Genomic DNA, 21,591 nt, shown 5'->3' with positions numbered 1-21,591 from the left:
GGAAAAGTGGGTGTCGAAACTTATGATTAAACATCTGGACAAAGGTCACACCCCACTCCACCCAATTCAATTTGGCTTCCGCGCTCAGCACTCCACTGAGTCGGCAAACTGTGTTTTTATTGAAAAGGTTAAATATATGTTGGACAAAAACCCATATGTAGGTGCTGTGTTCCTGGATCTTAGAAAGGCGTTTGACACTGTCAACCATCAAGTACTTTTGGCAAAGTTGTCTCATTTCAATTTCTCTGCAGATACAATTCAATGGTTTAAGTCTTACCTAACAAACAGAAAACAATGTGTCATGGTTGATGGTGTCAAATCTCCTTATCTTGACAATCCAGTCGGTGTGCCGCTGGGATCGATCCTTGGGCCATTGCTGTTTTCCCTGTACATCAATGACCTGCCGGACATATGCCCTGACTTCAATGTACAGATGAATGCTGACGACGCAGTCATTTTTGTACATGGAAAAAAAACTGACCTGATCTCATGTAACCTCTCAAATGCAATGAACAAGGTCCAACACTGGTTGCAAAACTCATGCCTACTGCTAAATACAAAAAAAACTGTATTCATGATGTTCAGCAAACGACCAGTCAGAATCACAAGATCTAATGTGTTTCTGGGGGGGGAGGAACTGGAATTGGTTTCCCATTTCAAGTACCTCGGCATCATCTTGGACTCGAACCTATCCTTTAAGAAACATGTCAAAAAAGTGAAACGCACAATTAATTTTAATTTAGTTAATTTTAGACAAATCCGGCCTTTTTTAACAGTTGATGCTGCAAAAACGTATCTTCATTGCATGATATTCTCACATATTGAATACTGCTTCACAAACTGGTCATTTGCTGGTGTCACTGTAGTCCTGGGATAATATGCACAGGGACGTGCATTAGGATAGAAGGGGAGAATGTAACCCAGGGTCCAGATTCATAACTATCACAACTATCATAGGGACATAAATAGTTAATGTTAGTAGGTAAGAACTTTCTAGAACGTAAAACATTCTAGGACCAGACTCCCCAGTACCCCATAGGATTGTGATAATGTAGTCCTGGGATAATATGCACAGGGACGTGCATTAGGATAGAAGGGGAGAATGTAACCCAGGGTTCAGATTCATAACTATCATAGGAACATAATTAGTTAATGCTAGTAGGTAAGAACTTTCTAGAACGTAAAACAGGCTAGAACCAGCGTATGATGTCATGATAGAAGGTTCTGGAACCTTTGTGATGTCATCCTATGATGTCATATAGAACGTTCCGGAACATCTTGGTTTCCTATAAAAACAGCCAGCTCTTCAACAGCCAACTCTCTTTCTCCTCGACCTCCGAACCAGCAACATCACCCAGACGGACCGGACTAACCAACCGACTGGAAGCCGCAAGTCTCCACCAGCATCCCGGAGCAGTCCAGACCACCCATCACCAAGCGTGCTCAGCTGGATAGATACCCGATGGCGAGCCAACCCCGGAACATTTGATATACCTCCAGACTAATGCCAGCCTGATGTGAATACCCATGATGCTCAACTAGTGCTCAACTATTGCTACACCACTAGTCCGGTAGGATTGAACTGAACGAGACTACAAGGACTTCCAAGGGAGTCGATCCCGTTCATCTTGTGTTATTTTGATATTGTATTTTGTATTTGATTTGATTTAACTTGATATATGGATACAGATATTCTCCTATAAGAATTAGAGGGTAAATGCTACCATTGTATGATGTTATAATAGAACCTTCTAGAACATAGAACCTTCTAGACTGTTTGTGGTGACGTCATAATAGAACCTTCTAGATGACATCTCGGTAATAGCCGAATCACTTCCTGTAAAGAAAACGAGTTTAAAGGGCCAATTCACCTAATAAGGTATTTGCATTCCCTGATAAACTAATATAGAGTTACCGATGATAACCTCAGAGACGTCTGAACGAACCCCAATGTGTTGATCCAATCGACCTAGGCCTTGATATCGACCTAACCCTCCCGCAAGGAGAGGTTACTGACCTAATCTAAAAGGGATACTTCAAAGCATAATTTGTACTTTACGTACGTATGTATTATTACTGTTTATCTAGCGCGCTTTTAATTAAAACACCGGTTATTGTTATAACTCTGCCTCTGGTCTACTATTCTTTTAATTGTGCATATTACTCCTTGTCGCATTCGAACCTAGAACTGTGCCCGTGGCAAATAGCTGTTACTGTTATTAACACAAGTGCTACACCTACATATAATATTTTTACACTTCTGTAAATACTATATCTATACCTGTACATATCCCTTACCTACTCTTACTAGTTACGCTGCTGCTGGTCAGTACGACTTACTACCACAGTGTCTTTATACCTGTATCACTGGACTTAATACTACAACTCTGTACATACATCTGATTATTTAGCACTATACTCAGTAGTACTCTATAGAGTCTATACCCAGTTTAATCACCTGTACATTGTATATTACTATTGCACTTTATACTGCTACATTTGCACTCTGGTTGGATGCCAAGCTCCTTTTCGCTTCTTTACTTGTGCTGCATGATGACAATACATTTGAGTCAAATCGAATCGAATCGAATCTAATATAATCGACTGAGGGCCCTGTCTGTGTGATATAATACCTAATGGTGAGGATGCCTCCGAAGCTGAGGTCCATGTTGTTGACCTGGGCTGTGAAGATGTCCATGTTGACGTACGGGGAGCATGAAGCGAGTCACTCGCTTGTCCATCCTGTTGTTGTCCGCCAGGCAGCTGAAGGTGACGGGGAGAGTTGCAGAACTGCCCCTGTGCACTCTTCCTACTATACTAACATCATGTCTCTACTACTATGCACTCAACACTTTGATGAACACTGTTACTCAGCTGAAAGAGTTGTACCCTTCCTGCTGACTTGTCGTACAGAACTTTGGATAAAAGCGTCAGCTAAATAAATGACTAAATGTAAATGTGAATGTAATGATCCGTACTGAGTCAAATATACACTGTTGGTTGCTGATCCTTACAGAGTCAAATATGCACTAGAATTAATCCTTACAGAGTCAAATATACACTATAATCTATCCTTACACAGTCAAATATGCACTATAATTTATCCTTACACAGTCAAATATACACTATAATCTATCCTTACACAGTCAAATATACACTATAATCTATCCTTACACAGTCAAATATACACTATAATCTATCCTTACACAGTCAAATATACACTATAATCTATCCTTACACAGTCAAATATACACTATAATCTATCCTTACACAGTCAAATAAACACGAGGATTGATCCTTACACAGTCAAATATACACTATAATCTATCCTTACACAGTCAAATATACACTAGGCCTGATTCTTACACAGTCAAATATACACCAGGATTGATCCTTACACAGTCAAATAAACACGAGGATTGATCCTTACACAGTCAAATAAACACTAGGACTGATCCTTACACAGTCAAATATACACTAGGACTGATCCTTACACAGTCAAATATACACTAGGACTGATCCTTACACAGTCAAATATACACTATACTGATCCTTACACAGTCAAATATACACTAGGACTGATCCTTACACAGTCAAATATACACTAGGACTGATCCTTACACAGTCAAATATACACTAGGACTGATCCTTACACAGTCAAATATACACTAGGACTGATCCAGCAACGATTAACTCCAGTTTCTTCATGAAGCCAACCAGGTTGCGTGTTGCTTTCTAACAGCGGAGGAGTGCAAGAATGTGACAATTTGACCATGTGACCGCGGCAAGGCGGGAGAGCGGCAGTGCGGAAATAGGCTGTCTATTGCCATTCTCTAAGACAAACGCTAACCTTAACCAACTCCTTAACAGCGCCTAAACTTAACCGTTCTAACCTTAACCAACTCCGAAACAATGCCTAACCTTAACCTTAACCTTAACCATGCCTAACCTTAACCTTAACCATAGAAAGAATATTGCCATTCTCTAAGACAAACTCTAACCTTAACCAGCTCCTTAACAGCGCCTAAACTTAACCGTTCTAACCTTAACCAACTCTGAAACAATGCCTAACCTTAACCTTAACCTTAACCATGCCTAACCTTAACCGGCGAAAGAATACACGTTAAAAAAAAAATTTGATGGGATTCGAACTTGTCAACAACGGACCGCAGGACCGCAGGATCGCTGCGCTGCCAGGTGAGCTGAGCTTCGAATGAAAATCATGGCGGATTAGGGCGGTTACATAATGCCGCAAGCTCTGCCGCTCCGCTCTGCGGTTGCCGCGCCTGCCGCGGGGCGTGTCGCAGCCAATCAGGGAAAACGCGGAAGCAACGGCAGCACTGCTCCGCTGTTATTAAGCAATAGGCAACCAGGTTCAGTGACTCCAGATGAAGTGACTCACCTGGAGGAGGTTCCCAGGGCGGTGTGCAGAGCCTGCAGCAGACCTCCTATGAACACCTAGGGGTTCTTCTGCAAAGCAGCGGCAGGACTAGCCCCTTACGTGACTGCGATGTGCAAGCCTGGGGCTTTAGTGACCGCAGTCACTCTCAGCTGTGCCGCGACCAGGCTAAAAAGAAAGTACCAAGCGGTGATCGGGGGCTGGGGGTGGGTCAAAAATATATCAGATATGAATTTCAAAGATACCCAGCGTACAATATAGGTTTAACACAGCTTTACAGTGGGGTCTGGAAGCTCGGAGTTGCTAATAAACAGTTTAAATCATTGTTACAAAACGAGTGGTACTCACAGAGCGAACGTTGGCAAGATGGCGTCTTCTTCTTCTGCCGCTATTTGGCTGCCTGGTGCGCATGCGCTGTGGCACCAACGGCGGAAATGGACGTTCGCTCTGTGAGTACCACTCGTTTTGTAACTGATTTAAAGGACGAGCAGCCTGTGAAGCAGCAGGCCGGTGAGGACGCTCAGCGTGTACATGGTGGACCAGCAGGCCTGTGAGGACGCTCAGCGTGTACATGGTGGACCAGCAGGCCTGTGAGGACGCTCAGCGTGTACATGGTGGACCAGCTGGCCTGTGAGGACACTCAGCGTGTACATGGTGGACCAGCTGGCCTGTGAGGACGCTCAGCGTGTACATGGTGGACCAGCTGGCCTGTGAGGACACTCAGCGTGTACATGGTGGACCAGCTGGCCTGTGAGGACGCTCAGCGTGTACATGGTGGACCAGCTGGCCTGTTAGGACGCTCAGTGTGTACATGGTGGACCAGCAGGCCTGTGAGGACGCTCAGCGTGTACATGGTGGACCAGCAGGCCTGTGAGGACGCTCAGCGTGTACATGGTGGACCAGCAGGCCTGTGAGGACGCTCACTCGCTCAGTGTACATGGGCTGTGGACCATTTACATTTGGTCATTTAGCTGATGCTTTTATCCAAAGCGACTTACAAGTTTTGTACAACAAGACAGCAGGAACGGCACAACTCTATCAGCTGAGTAACAATGTTCATCAAAGTGTTAAGTGCTGGGCGCCCTCGTGGCGCACCGCATAGTGCCTCGCACACCTACGCGACCGTCTCGGGTTCGCCTCCCGCTCCCGGGGGATAATTTGTCGCATGTCTTCCCCACTCTTCTCCCGTTCACCCTCTCCTCTGTCGGTCATGTCTGACCAGAAAAAGCTGGAAAAACGCTAAAATAAATCAAAAAAATAAATAAAGTGTTGAGTGCTACAGTGTAGGTTAGTATATTAGGACAAGTGCATGTTAGTTAGGGTTAGAGTTTTTTTTTCTTCATTCTTTCCCTTCATTTCAGATGATGATTGAAGAAGTGCGTCTTTAGTCGACGGTGAAAGATTAGACAGGTTTTGGCTGTCCTAACTGTGGTGGGAAGTTCGTTCCACCATTGTGGGGCAAGGGCCGAGGTCGCAGAGAATAGGCGACTTCTCTTTGATGACCTTCCCGGAGCTCGGATAGGAGTAGGTCTGAGGCGTCCAGAAGATGCAGAGCGTAGGGGTCTTGAGGGTGTGTAGTTAGAGACCATTGACCCGGAGGTAGTCGAGGACCTTGAAGCGGATTTGTGCGGCAATGGGGAGCCAGTGCAGGTCCCTGAGAAGTGGGGTGACATGGGCTGACTTCGGTAGGTTTGAGATCAGGCGGGCCGCTGCGTTCTGAATGAGTTGAAGAGGCTTGGTGGCAGTGGCCGGAAGGCCAGCAAGCAGTGCGTTGCAGTAGTCGAGGCGTGCAGGCTTGTGAGGACGCTCAGCGTATGCAGCTGCAGAACGTCAGACCGCAGCGCTTACAAGCCCCGCGCTTACAAGCCCCGCACATAGCAACCCCTCGCTTCCATTGGCTGATTTTGGTCACGTGATTTGGGTCCCACCCAATGGCTGAGGTCCCCCGCGCTTAGATACCCCTTGCTTCCATTGGCTGATTTGGGTCACGTTGCACTGCGGGATTGATTGATTGATTGATTGAAAACTTTATTAACAGATTGCCGTATGATTTGGGTCACGTTGCACTGCGGGATTGATTGATTGATTGATTGATTGATAGATTCATTGATTCATTGATTGATTGATTGAAAACTTTATTAACAGATTGCCGAATGGGTACACGTGACCACCACAGGCCCTGATTGATTGATTGAAAACTTTATTAACAGATTGTAGAATGGGTACACGTGACCTGACCGATTGATTGATTGATTGATTGATTGATTGATTGATTGAAAACTTTATTAACAGATTGCAGAATGGGTACAGTGACCGATTGATTGATTGATTGATTGATTGAAAACTTTATTAACAGATTGTATAATGGGTACAGTGACCGATTGATTGATTGATTGATTGATTGATTGATTGATTGATTGATTGTTTGAAAACTTTATTAACAGATTGCAGAATGCAGTACAGCTCAATACACACAATTGTTAAGGGGATGCAGACCATGCAGTACTGTTACATTTGTGACATACAGTAAATATATACAAGGGGGAGGGAACTGTACATTTATGATGAATTGAAAATGGGGGACCCTGATGTAAACAAGACGGAAGTCTTTCTCTGGTCTGCATCCCCTTAACAATTGTGTGTATTGAGCTGTACTGCAGATATATTTCAATTGCCTTACTTATTTACATAAGTATTATAGGCCTACAGCAGTATTGTACAGACAGTCTGTGTGAAGTCTGTGTGGTTATCCAGCTGCACAAAGGCAGAGCAAGAGGCTCTACAGAGGGTGGTGAAGGCGGCAGGCAGGATTGTCGGGACTCCTCTATCAAACATCACCTCCGTCTTCACCTCCCGCTGCCTCCACCGCTCCAAGTGTATCATCAAGGACCAGTCTCACCCAGCACATCACCTTTTTCAGCTCCTTCCCCCAGGGAGGAGATACCGGTCCATACATGCCAAGAGTTCAAGATTTAAGAACAGCTTTTTCCCCCAAGCAGTCAGACTGTTAAACGCTCATTGACTGTCCCCTCACGTGCACCATGCACTTACCTGGACTTGATAATCACTGTTACCACTCATCATGCACTTTATTTAAAATATTCTGTTATGTACAGTGTTATATGTGTTATGTGTTTCATGTATGTATATATTGTACTACGGTCTGTGGGAGCTCCCCTGAAATTTCACTCACGGTCATATAAGAGTTTTAATGTAGAAGGTTTTATTAATGAAATGTTGGGTATAAACTGGGAGGAGGTATGTTGTGAGGATGACCCAGAGGTTGCACTGGACTTATTTATGTCAGAAACAAATCAGCCCCATGGATAGATAGTAGCTTTTAATGAATTTTAATTAATGAGAGAGACATACTGTAGCCAAAAAAGCATCAGTGTGTTCCAGTTCTGCAGATGACAGACAAAAGTACCGTTCCTTACGTAATCAAGTCACAAAGTTAAATAAGGTGAGAAAAAGGGAATATTTTAAACCATGGTTATATGATGTGAGAAATGATGGTAAAAATCTATGGAATGTTTTAAATCAAATTATGGGTAGAAAATCCAATGTCTGTACACCTTTTGTTGAGTCATATGGAATTGTCCTAACCAAACCATGTGATATTGCCAACCATTTTAATGATTTTTATGCAAGTAAGATATCTCAGCTCAGGCAGGGAATGCACATCTCAAACAATACAAAATCAAATGACATAATTAAGAATATCATAATGAAAGATAAAGGGTGTACATTTGATTTTCAACAGGTTGAGGTTAGTGATATTGAAAGGTTACTCCAGGCTCTACCTGACAGCAAGTTAGCTGGCACAGACAACTTGGATAGTAAATTATTGAGAATTACTGCTACGATCATAGCAAGTCCAGTGTCATATTATTAATAGATGTATACAAGTGGGACTATGTCCAAAGAGATGGAAGGAGGCTAAGGTTACTCCTTTACCCAAAGACTGTGTTGAAAGATGCGCCCATTTTGTTTATAAACTTTATATCTGTTAGTGTTCTTCTTCACTTAGTTTCACGTAATGTTTTGGTTGCACAAATCACGTGACCCAAATCAGCCAATGGAAGCGAGCGGCCGGAGGACCTCAGCCATTGGGTCCCCAAATCACGTGACCCAAATCAGCCAATGGAAGCGAGGGGTATCTAAGCGCGGGGGACCTCAGCCATTGGGTGGGACCCAAATCACGTGACCAAAATCAGCCAATGGAAGCGAGGGGTCGCTATGTGCGGGGCTTGTAAGCGCGGGGCTTGTAAGCGCTGCGGTCTGACGTGCTGCAGCTGGAAGCATCTCTCCCTCATCTCCACCACCTTGCCTGCTATCAGGAACAGAATCCCCTCACCTGTAGCAGAGACATGTATTCAGAGTTCATTATATTGTTTACACTGTTTATTCTTTTCTCACATTTTTATATTCATATCAATGTCTTTCTACGAATACCCTGCCCATACCTGTACCGCCCCTCCCCCCATGCTGCTATGACAAGGGGATCAATAAAGGAATATCTTATCTTATCTTATCTTATCTTATCTTATCTTATCTTATCTTATCTTATCTTATCTTATACAGGACAAGGAGAAGATATGTCAAAAGAGAGACTTTATAGGGGAACTATGCCCATTTTCAGAACTCATACATGTTATTCCTGTGGTCTAAACCCAGTCCGACTCCAAAAAAACTTTAGCGAACGTGAAACAACTCTCACCCAAATCCAGAATTGAGAGACACACCAGCGAAGTGGGAGAGATGTTATCAGTGATGCTGAGAGCACCCAGGGGAATTTTTGGAGTGTATGGGGGTACATCTTGTGTTTCAGAACGGACAGCACTACTATAGAATGACGCTCGTTTGGGGATAAAAGAGTGGGACTTCTCTGGTTTCTGGCTTTGGGAGAGAATAGCTCATGTTCACAAATACTGACTGAACTGTCCTAGGCCATGGAAATAACACTTTGGTTTGGATGGTGTGCCCCTTTAACGTAACACTTTGACTTAACACATCTCCAAAGGATATTATAAGGATATTCCAAGTTGACCATAATTAAGCAATAATACACGAGAAGCCGTGTTATGTCATGAATATTGCCACGGCTGTGGCCTCTCGACCAATCACAATGTGTGGTCGTAACTACCTGTTGTATAATGCAATTGAACTGTGGTAATTCACACATAATACAATTCCCCATATCAATAACCAGACTGAAATACAGTCATGATGATAGGATAGTCAGTTGCCAATGTGCTTCTTCAGGAGACACAATATGTTACAAGTCTGTTACAAGTTTCTAATGGCTATTATTACGCTATTATATCACATTCACTGGTTCACTATTATGGCCAATGAATTCATGATTCACTATGATAGTTGCAAGATATGTTGATTTGGGAGGAAACATTACCTATGTCCTGTATATGTTTCTAACCTTGAAGTGCATTACCGAAACTTGTGATCTCACAGCGAGCATGAAACGTGTGAAAATAGCCGTGCGATATCATCTGACCCGCGGCGGAACTGACCGTGAAACATGTGGACTGAGCCCGGAGGCCCCGCCGTTACGGTTCCCCTGCTGATGCTGCTGCTGACCAGGCGCATGATGGCTTCATTCAGGCAGTGGAAGACGTCTCCCAGGCAGAGGCTTCCCCCGGGTCCTCATGCTGCCCAGCACCAGGCCCAGGCAGAGGCTTCCCCCGGGTCCTCATGCTGCCCCGCACCAGGCCCAGACAGAAGCTTCCCCCGGGTCCTCATGCTGCCCAGCACCAGGCCCAGGCAGAGGCTTCCCCCGGGTCCTCATGCTGCCCAGCACCAGGCCCAGGCAGAGGCTTCCCCCGGGTCCTCATGCTGCCCAGCATCCGGCCCAGGCAGAGGCTTCCCCCGGGTCCTCATGCTGCCCAGCACCAGGCCCAGGCAGAGGCTTCCCCCGGGTCCTCATGCTGCCCAGCATCCGGCCCAGGCAGAGGCTTCCCCCGGGTCCTCATGCTGCCCAGCACCAGGCCCAGGCAGAGGCTTCCCCCGGGTCCTCATGCTGCCCCGCACCAGGCCCAGGCAGAGGCTTCCCCCGGGTCCTCATGCTGCCCAGCACCAGGCCCAGGCAGAGGCTTCCCCCGGGTCCTCATGCTGCCCAGCACCAGGCCCAGGCAGAGGCTTCCCCCGGGTCCTCATGCTGCCCAGCACCAGGCCCAGGCAGAGGCTTCCCCCGGGTCCTCATGCTGCCCAGCACCAGGCCCAGGCAGAGGCTTCCCCCGGGTCCTCATGCTGCCCAGCACCAGGCCCAGGCAGAGGCTTCCCCCGGGTCCTCATGCTGCCCAGCACCAGGCCCAGGCTGACGGAGAAGTCAAGACCACCAGACCCAAGGCATTGACGCCGCTTGAGGAGCCGGGCATGGGAACCGTTTCCCCCGCGATGTCACCATATGGTAAATGGTAAATGGCTGTTTTTTTATATAGCGCTTTTATCCAAAGCGTTTTACAATTTGTTACTCCATTTTACCTATTCATTCACACATTCACACACTGACGGCGGAGGCAGCCATGCAAGGTGCCAACCTGCTCATCGGGAGCAATTAGGGGTTAAGTGTCTTGCTCAAGGACACATCGACACGCTGCCCGGGAGGAGTGGGAATCGAACCGGGAACCTCCGGATTGCCAGACGACTGCTCTACCTCCTGAGCCACTGTCGCCCCCCCATCACTGCTGCCGGGAGTACGTGAGGTAACAGTCCCGTCGGTCTCAGTCAGGTTGACGTCTCTTGAGGCCTCCTCTCTGAGACAATCCTGGTATGAACTGTCTTATTCTAGATGAAGATGGAAAGTTAATTAAATTAAATCTAATTAAATTCTTTTTTTTTTATCCACTTTTTCTCCCATTTTTCTATATTTTTTTTCTCCCATCCCAATTTCGTATCGTCCAATTCAACCCTCCCCTGTCACGAATGCTGTTTCTTGCCTCCCACAAGCCGGCTGCAATGTGGACTAAGTCATACATAGCACAAGTCCCCTCCGGTACTTGAGGTAACAGCAGTCGCATCTTTTCACCTGCGCAGCTCGATCTCTCAGTGGCGAGGAGTAACGCATGGGAGGCTCACGCTGCCCCCGACACTTCCTGATTCTACTGCGCAGGCGCACCAACCGACCTGTAGGAGTCGCTGTCCACAACGCCCGATCCCCACCCATCAGTTTCCCACCCCCTAATACGGCCAATGTGTATTAGTATGGACGGCCAGCTAAACTGAAAGCAATGTGGAGCGCTGGGCTCGAACAGGCAAGCGCAGCGTTTCCGTCATTCGTGGCGAGTGCCTTGCCCACTACGCCACGTAGCCGCCCTAATTCAATTAAATTCAATAAACTTTTCAGTGAAACATTGCACAGAGATGATATAGAAAAACAACTTATCTATTTTTTTTATCCACTTTTTCTCCTTATTTTCAATTTTTCTCCCATCCCAATTTCGTGTTTTTCCAATTCTCCCCTCCCCTGTCTTGAACGTTGCTAGACTATGCCTCCCACTGGTTGGCTGTAGTGAGGATAGAAGCCTTGCATCACGTGTCCCCTCCGGTACACGAGGAGGCAGCCTGTCGCATCTTTTCACCGCAGCAGCTCGAACTCTCAGTGGCGAGGAGTAACGCGTGGGAGGCTCACGCTGCCCCCGATACTTCCTGTTTCCGCCGTACCGGCGTCACCCAACCGACCTGTAGGAGTCGCTGTCCACAACGTCCAATCCCCACCCACCGGCTTTCCCACCCTCTAACACTGCCCAATTGTGTTAGTATGACGGCCGGCCAAGACGGTAGCAACGCCGAGAGCTGGGCTCGATACCAGCATCTCCTGCGTTAGTGGCGAGCACCTTGCCCGCTGCGCCACTCAGCCACCACAACTTATCTATTTATTACAAAAAGATTTGCACTACATCCATACCTCATTTTAGCATTTTTGCATTTAAAAAAAGTTTGCATTATGATTTTGTACCTCATTGTTTGCATTTTGTACTTAATTTTGTACTTTAGGTTGTATATATTCAAGATTCAAGATTGTTTATTGTCATATGCACAGTTAAAACGACAGTTTGCCATACAATGAAAATCTTACTTTGCTAGTCCACCCTTCACAAAAAATCACACAGTACTTAACTTAAACATATTTAAATACAAGCGAGTGCTAGAAAATAAGATAAAATAGATAAAAATATATACAATACAACAAGGCACAGTGAGTTACATTGCACGTTCCAATCGTTCCATGGAGGTGACAGTGGGTCATAGCAGCAGTTAAAAGTGTCTTTAGTGATTCATAGTTCATATTTCATAGTAGAAGGTTTTTGGGGGGGGGGGGGCTAGGCATTCAAGAGTCTGACGACAGAGTACAGCAACTTGCAATGGGCCTGGTCTACAAGATACACTACACGACCAAGGTACCCATGTACATGTCAAAATACTTCCCAAAGGTCAGTGAATACCACGATCACAACACCAGAGGGAGCTCCACAAATCATGTTAAACCCAGATTTGGCTCAAACAAGGGACTAAACACGTTTCGTTTCGCAAATAATCAATGTGGAACGCCCTGCCCAAAGCTGTAAAGGAATGTGAATCACTACCCACTTTCAAAAACACTCTCAAAAAACACCTACGGGAGACTGCAATTCGAAACTGGCCCCTGTAAATGTCCTAACACAACCCCCCCCCACTCCTACCCAACCCCCCCCCCCCCCCACCCACCTCCAATGTACAGTCCCCCCCACCTACCCAATCCAATGTACAGTTTCTACGCCAAATGTATATACTTTTTTTTCTGGACTCTTTTTGTATCACAAACAGTACTGTATTTGCAAATCTGGTATGTCATAAATGTATAGATGTAGCAGTACTGTCTATCTGTATGTCATGTATGTCATATATGTTACGATTAATTGAAAATGGGGGACCCTGATGTAAACAAGACGAAAGTCTTTCTCTGGTCTGCATCCCCTTAACAATTGTATGTATTGAGCTGTACTGTACTGTACCCATTCTGCAATCTGTTAATAAAGTTTTCAATCAATCAACCAATCAATCAATCTGTGAGTAGAAACTGTTTGTCAGTCTCGTGGTTCTGGCTTTTTATATCGCCTGCCTGATGGCAGGAGGTTGAAGAGTCTGTGTTGGGGGGATGTACTGTCCTTAATGATGTTGTGTGCTCTCCTGGTGGCCCTGGTAGAGTAAATGTCCTGTAGTGAGGAGAAGGCTGCTCGAGAGATGTACTGAGCAGTTTTAATCACTCGCTGGAGTGCTTTCCTGTCCTTAGCAGTGCAGTTTCCATACCAGACTATTGTATATTGTATATTGTATATTTTTTATAGTGTTTGGACTTTATTATTTTTTACTGTACGAAGCACATTCTCAGGGGGCTCATATAGAACCAAGCATTTTACTGTAATGCACATTATATATGTAAAACAAAACTTGAAACTTGAAACTTGAACTTTGATCTCACCTGTTTGAAACAGGCCTCCACCAAATTTGAGAGGACCATGTTTCTAGAGAGCAAAAAGACAGTCATGTTTTACTTCTAGTTTCATGGATTTGATACTGGTACTTGACAGCCATGTAAAATGCAATAGTGTGGGTTATTCGACAGCGTTTGTTGAGCGCCTGATCAGATCCATGAAGGCATCCACGGTCTGCACTGCCTCAATATGACCACCGGAGGGCGCTGAAGTATGCGTGGTTTCTTTCCCAGGCTTGAGATTGATTGATTGATTGATTGATTGATTGATTGATTGATTGATTGATTGATTGATTGATTGATTGATTGATTGATTGAAAAGTTTATTAACAGATTGCAGAATGGGTACAGTACAGTACAGCTCAATACATACAATTGTTAAGGGGATGCAGACCAGAGAAAGACTTTGGTCTTGTTTACATCAGGGTCCCCCATTTTCAATTCATCATAACATATATGACATACATGACATACAGATAGACAGTACTGCTACATCTATACATTTATGACATATCAGATTTGCAAATACAGTACTGTTTGTGATACAAAAAGTGTCCAGAAAAAGAGTGTATATACATTTGACGTAGAAACTGTACATTGGGGGAGGTTGGGTGGGTGGGGTGTGGTTGGGTGGGTGGGTGGGGGCTGTACATTGGAGGTGGGGGGGGGGGGGGGGGGGGGTTGGGTAGGGGGGGGGGGACACACACTGTACACTGTACATTGGAATACTGACAAAGCCATACTTGGTAATTTACTGTACAACTGGGTTAGGACATTTGTAGGGGCCAGTTTCGAATTGCAGTCTCCCGTAGGTGTTCTTTGAGAGTGTTTGAGAAGGACCACTAGCGGTGAGGACGGCGGTGATGGTGGTCAGTGGTCAGTCACCACGTAGTGAGCGACGGCCTGCTGAGCCCCTATTCTCCCCGAAGCCTTCCTTACCGTCCAGAGAAGATATGCCTGGCAGAGAAAACAATGGACTGTAACACATGAATATACAACCCCCTTAACCCTTTCACTGCCACATGACAGCCGGTTAACCCTTTCACTGTGACAATACAGAAGGTTAGCCCTTTACTATCACACAACCGACGGCGATGCTCCATCATTAGCATCATTAGCTCCGCAAATGCGGAGCTAATGATGCTAATGATGGAGCATCGCCGTCGGTTGTGTGATAGTAAAGGGTTAACCGGCTGTCGTGTGGCAGTGAAAGGGTTAATAGTGTCCATTGGAGATACACCTGAAAGAGAAAGCCAGCATACAGTACATTTTGCTTTCTAAATATACTGGATGGACAGTAGCCTAATTATTGTACATTAACTTATTATTCATTAACAGTAATGATTGCATATTAACTTAATCGATTGATTGATCGTCAAGTGATTTTGTGTGTAGATCATGATTTAGTTTGAAGACATTTTAATATTTAGTTTGAAGGTGTACTCAGTTGTGTATCTCAGGACTAAAAGCATGGTCGAAAGTGGTTGAATGAGTGAAAAATCTTTGGTTAAGCCTTAAGGGTTTGTTGTAATAAGTACCGTAGGACCTGATGAGCATCCTGCTTCTTCCTATTTCTTTCCTGTTCGGACAAGAGACTTTTTTTTATTGCCATTTCTTTTCACATTAAATAATTTTAGTATTTTATGTTTTCATTGTTTTTTTTGGGGCTCTCTGTATTTTTCACCCATCCCAATTTAGTCGTTATGCCAATTCCCTTCCTGGTCGTTGTTGCGTGCATTGCCCCACTGTCGGCCTAGGGAGGGTGTAGAAGTACCACATGCCTCCTCCTCCAGCCGCTTCTTCTCACCTTTCGAGGAGTTTCACTGGGGGAACGTAACGCGTGCAGAGGTCCATGCTATTTCCCCCAGATCCCCTCCCTGCTGAACAGGCGCCCCGACCGACCAGTAGGAGTCACAGTTTACAACGACCAGGACACATACATACCCCACTGGCTTCCCACCCGCTAACACTACCAATTTGTGTTAGTAGGGACAACTGACCAAGCCGGAGGTACCGCTGACAGCTGGATTTGATCCCAGAGTCTCTGCTGTGGTAGGCGAGTGCTTAGGCCGGCAAGTGCTTAGTCCACTGCGCTATAGGCTATAGCCTGCAGCCGGATGCTTTCCACTGAACGCACAGGGGAAATCGGTATCTACCTTCTTGTCTGACTCTGGAGAAGACGGTTAGCACATTTCCCATAATGTTGGCGTGTTCCTTTCTAAAGACAAAATAATGTAGGACGCAAGGTCAGCATGTTTCCTAGAATCACTTGCCTATTAAAACAGCTGCCACCGTGAAAACAACAAAAGCATTTCTCTGGAGAAAGGCACCAATGCCAGTGGAGTTCTGTGATGGAGATGGCCAGGTACATAGGTAGACAGTGGTGTTGTCTGTCTCTCTGGGTCGTCCATCAGAGGCAGGAGCCGGGTGGTGTCCCATGAGCCCTGGCACACGCAGCTGGCTTGAGGAACAAAAGGGGTTTTGCTCTCATGTTGGTATTACTGGAAAATATGCAATGACACAGAGCAGTGATGTTGAAATCGAATTGGAATTCATGAAACTCGATTCAACAAGCTCGTTCTCAAAAGAAAGTGTGCCAGAGAAAGAGTTTAAATGATGCATCATAATTGAATCTGCTTTCATCTGCTGCAACCTTTACATCCTGATGTTTTGCGCAAACTCTAAGTGAATTTCCAAAAGGTTGGCAAAAGAAAACGCAATGACACAAATCATCTGGCAGCGTCACTTAATTCTGTGAGACTAACTAAGTTTGATCAATTTGCATGAAGATTCTTGTGAAGATTTTTTTTTATTGACGAACCTTTTTCAAAATATTCCACTTGTTTTTTGTTTCTTTCTCAGAAAGTCTTTTTGTATTGCGTCAGTCCCACAAAACAACACTTTGACATGATGAGTATGGTAATACATTAGGTGTGGCGCCTTTCTCTCAGGGCGTAGGCCTTGTACTGCAGATGCCTCCTGCAGATTAACCCTTTCACTACCACACTACCAAAGGGTTAACCCTTTCGTGGCGACAATACGGGAGGTTAACCCTTTCACTGCCACACTACAGAAGGTTAACCCTTTCACTACCACACTACAGACGGTTAACCTTCTGTATTGTGGTAGTGAAAGGGTTAAAGATGGCAACAGCGCTCTGTTTGAATTGGGTATCTAATTGTACCGCTGGGTATTTGACTATGGCCAATGAATTTCTGATTTTATGAAGGATACGCACACCATTTCAGTTTTGTAGTTAATAATAATAATAATAATAATAATAATAATAATAATAATAATAATAATAATAATAATAATAATAATAATAATAATAATAATAATAATAATAATAATAAGGGCGGCTGGGTGGCGCAGCGGACATTGCTCTCATCACCAACGCATGATACACCGGGTTCAACTCCGGCTGTCGGCGTTGCCTCCGGCTTGGGCCAGTCGTCATACTAACTCAATTGGCAGAGTTAGCGGGTGGAAGTCGATGGGTGGTAATCTGGACGTTGTGGACAGCGACTCCTACACATCGGTTGGGGGACGCCTGCACAGCAGAGACAGGAAATGGCGGCGGTAGTGTGAGCCTCCCACACGTTACACCTCTCCAATAAGAGTCCGCGCTGACAGGTGAAAAGATGTGACAGGCTGCCTCCACATGTATCGAAGGGGACATGTGATGCAAGGCTTCTATCCTCCCTACAACTGGCCAGTGGGGGGCATATGCGAGCAATGTTCAAGACAGGGGAGGGGAGAATTGGCACAGTGGAATTGGGATGGGAGAAAAATAGAAAAAGAGGAGAAAAAGTGGATAAAAAAAAAAAAAAAAAAAAATCTATTTGTAACACACTTTATATTGTAACAATCTCAAAGTGCTACATGAAAGGAGATAAAGATAAATACTTTTTTTTATAAAACAACCAATGAAAATGGAAGAAACATTCAGATAAAAAAAAATTATAATAAAAAAGAAACACAAGGCATCGGTTCAGTCCATTTAGGCAAATGCCTTGTTAAAAATAAATGTTTTTTGTCCCCTTTTAAAAGCCTCAACGGACTGTGGTGCGTAGATGGTCGGGGAGGGCATGCCACAGCCGAGGAGCAGCTGAGCAGAAGAAGGCCCGGTGCGTTTTGTGTATGGGTTTGAGTGTGTTTGAGTATCCAGAGCAGAGGGAGCGGGTGGAGGTCGGGGGAGCGATGAGTTATTTTTTTTTGATCCACCTTTTCTCCTCCTATTTTCTGTATTTTCCTCCCATCCCAATTTAGTCGTTATGCCAATTCCCCCCTCCCCTTCCTGGTCTTTGCGCGCATGTGCCCCCCACTGGTCGATCTAGGGAACCCTGAAGTCTATCACATGCTTCCTCCGATACATAGGAGACAGCCAGCAGCCTCTTTTCACCTGGCAGCGAGGACTCTCATTGGTGAAGTGTAACGCGTGGGAGGTCACACTACCTTCACCATTTCCCTCCCTCGCTGTGCAGGCACCTTGACCGACCTGTAGGAGTAGCTGTTTACAACGACCACTGACAACCTAGGATGGCTTAGAGTAGACGACAGAGTACAGCAACTTGCAATGGGCCTGGTCTACAAGATACACTACACAACCAAGGTACCCATGTACATGTCAAAATACTTCCCAAAGGTCAGTGAATACCACGATCACAACACCAGAGGGAGCTCCACAAATCATGTTAAACCCAGATTCTGCTCAAACAAGGGACTAAACACGTTTCGCAATTATGCCACATCAATGTGGAACACCCTACCCAAAGCTGTAAAGGAATGTGAATCACTACCCACTTTCAAAACCACTCTCCCTGTAAATGTCCTAACCCAACCCCCTCCAATGTACAGTAAATGACCAAGTATGGTTTTGTCAATATTCCAATGTACAGTTTTGCTTGTACAGTTGTACAGTGTCCCCCCCCCCCCCTCCTACCCAACCCCCCCCCCCCTCCCCCCCACCCCACCCACCCAACCACCTCCAATGTACAGTCCCCCCCCCACCCCCACCCCACCTACCCAACCTCCTCCAATGTACAGTTTCTACGTCAAATGTATACTCTCTTTTCTGGACTCTTTTTGTATCACAAACAGTACTGTATTTGCAAATCTGGTATGTCATAAATGTATAGATGTAGCAGTACTGTCTATCTGTATGTCGTGTATGTCATATATGTTATGAGTAATTGAAAATGGGGGACCCTGATGTAAACAAGACGAAAGTCTTTCTCTGGTCTGCATCCCCTTAACAATTGTATGTATTGAGCTGTACTGTACTGTACCCATTCTGCAATCTGTTAATAAAGTTTTCAATCAATCAATCAAACCAGATTACCACCCACCAGCTTCCCTCCCGCTGACTCTGCCAATTGAGCCAGTATGACGACCGGCCAAGCCGGAGGCACCGCTGACAGCCGGATTCGATACCAGTGTCTCTGCAGTGGTAGCCAGACGCTTAGTCCGCTGTGCTACCCGGCCGCCCGCGATGAGTTATTTTAGATAGGAGGGGGGGTTGCTGTGGATGCACTGATGGGTGAGGAGGGAGACCTTGTAATATTGTATTCTATCCTGAAGGAGACGGGGAGCGAGTGTAGGGAATGGAGTATGGGTGTGATGTGTTCAAATGTCCGCACAATGTGGTTAGACTCCAGGAGCTGTGTTTCTTTTGCAGTGTTTGTTCATGACCTTACGTGTTTTGAATGAGAGCATGGCGGTTGGTTGTTCTGCCTTATTATTGGCTCCTCCTAGGCCATTGTGGTTACCCATGTCTGGGCTGATAGTGTGCTTTGGCCTTGGGAAAGGTGCTGAAACACATGCAGATGCTGGGCTGTAGTAGAGTGGGGAAAGGGGGAACTGACTACCCGGGGCCCCCGAGCTGGGGGAGGGCCCACAGAGAGTCTGGGCTAAAAGATTTGTAATGTTTTTTACTAAACGGTGGTGTGTATGAGAATTCCAGAATTCTTCGCTACGCCCCTGTGCATATGGCAATTTATGCTAGTGAGAAAAAATGGCATTGTAGTAATTTCAATGCTGAAAACGATAAAGAGAAAAAGTAGGGGGTGGCTGGGTAGTGTAGAGGTCTAAGCACTCGCCTAGCACTGCACTAGCACTGTACTTCTGTATGACAACTATTAAAGAAACTTGAACAGTAGGGCAGCATGTGGCAGTCTACACCCTCCCCAAACCCACAGTAGGGCAGCATGTGGTAGTCTACACCCTCCCTAGACCAACAGTAGGGCAGCATGTGGTAGTCTACACCCTCCCCAGACCCACAGTAGGGGAGCATGTGGTAGTCTACACCCTCCCCAGACCAACAGTAGGGGAGCATGTGGCAGTCTACACCCTCCCCAGACCCACAGTAGGGCAGCATGTGGTAGTCTACACCCTCCCCAGACCAACAGTAGGGAAGCATGTGGTACTACGGTAGTCTACACCCTCCCCAGACCAACAGTAGGGCAGCATGTGGTAGTCTACACCCTCCCCAGACCCACAGTATGGCAGCATGTGGTAGTCTACACCCTGACCAGACCAACAGTAGGGGAGCATGTGGTAGTCTACACCCTCCCCAGACCAACAGTAGGGCAGCATGTGGTAGTCTACACCCTCCCCAGACCCACAGTATGGCAGCATGTGGTAGTCTACACCCTCCCCAGACCAACAGTAGGAGAGCATGTGGTAGTCTACACCCTGACCAGACCAACAGTAGGGGAGCATGTGGTAGTCTACACCCTCCCCAGACCAACAGTAGGGCAGCATGTGGCAGTCTACACCCTCCCCAGACCCACAGTAGGGCAGCATGTGGTAGTCTACACCCTCCCCAGACCCACAGTAGGGCAGCATGTGGTAGTCTACACCCTCCCCAGACCAACAGTAGGGGAGCATGTGGTAGTCTACACCCTGACCAGACCCACAGTAGGGCAGCATGTGGTAGTCTACACCCTCCCCAGACCAACAGTAGGGGAGCATGTGGTAGTCTACACCCTCCCCAGACCCACAGTAGGGCAGCATGTGGTACTAAGGTAGTCTACACCCTGACCAGACCCACAGTAGGGCAGCATGTGGTATAGTCTACACCCTCCCCAGACCCACAGTATGGCAGCATGTGGTAGTCTACACCCTCCCCAGACCAACAGTAGGGCAGCATGTGGCAGTCTACACCCTCCCCAGACCCACAGTAGGGCAGCATGTGGCAGTCTACACCCTCCCCAGACCCACAGTAGGGCAGCATGTGGTAGTCTACACCCTCCCCAGACCCACAGTAGGGTAGCATGTGGTAGTCTACACCCTCCCCAGACCCACAGTAGGGCAGCATGTGGTAGTCTACACCCTGACCAGACCCACAGTAGGGCAGCATGTGGCAGTCTACACCCTCCCCAGACCCACAGTAGGGCAGCATGTGGTAGTCTACACCCTCCCCAGACCCACAGTAGGGCAGCATGTGGTAGTCTACACCCTGACCAGACCCACAGTAGGGGAGCATGTGGTAGTCTACACCCTCCCCAGACCAACAGTAGGGCAGCATGTGGTAGTCTACACCCTCCCCAGACCAACAGTAGGGCAGCATGTGGTAGTCTACACCCTGACCAGACCCACAGTAGGGCAGCATGTGGTAGTCTACACCCTCCCCAGACCAACAGTAGGGCAGCGCAACGACCAGGAGGGAATTGGCATAACAATTAAAAAAGGGGGATGG

Source organism: Notolepis coatsorum (assembly GCF_963971535.1).
Source record: "Notolepis coatsorum genome assembly, chromosome: 13".
Taxonomy (NCBI): domain Eukaryota; kingdom Metazoa; phylum Chordata; class Actinopteri; order Aulopiformes; family Paralepididae; genus Notolepis; species Notolepis coatsorum.
This window is presented reverse-complemented; position numbering follows the sequence as displayed.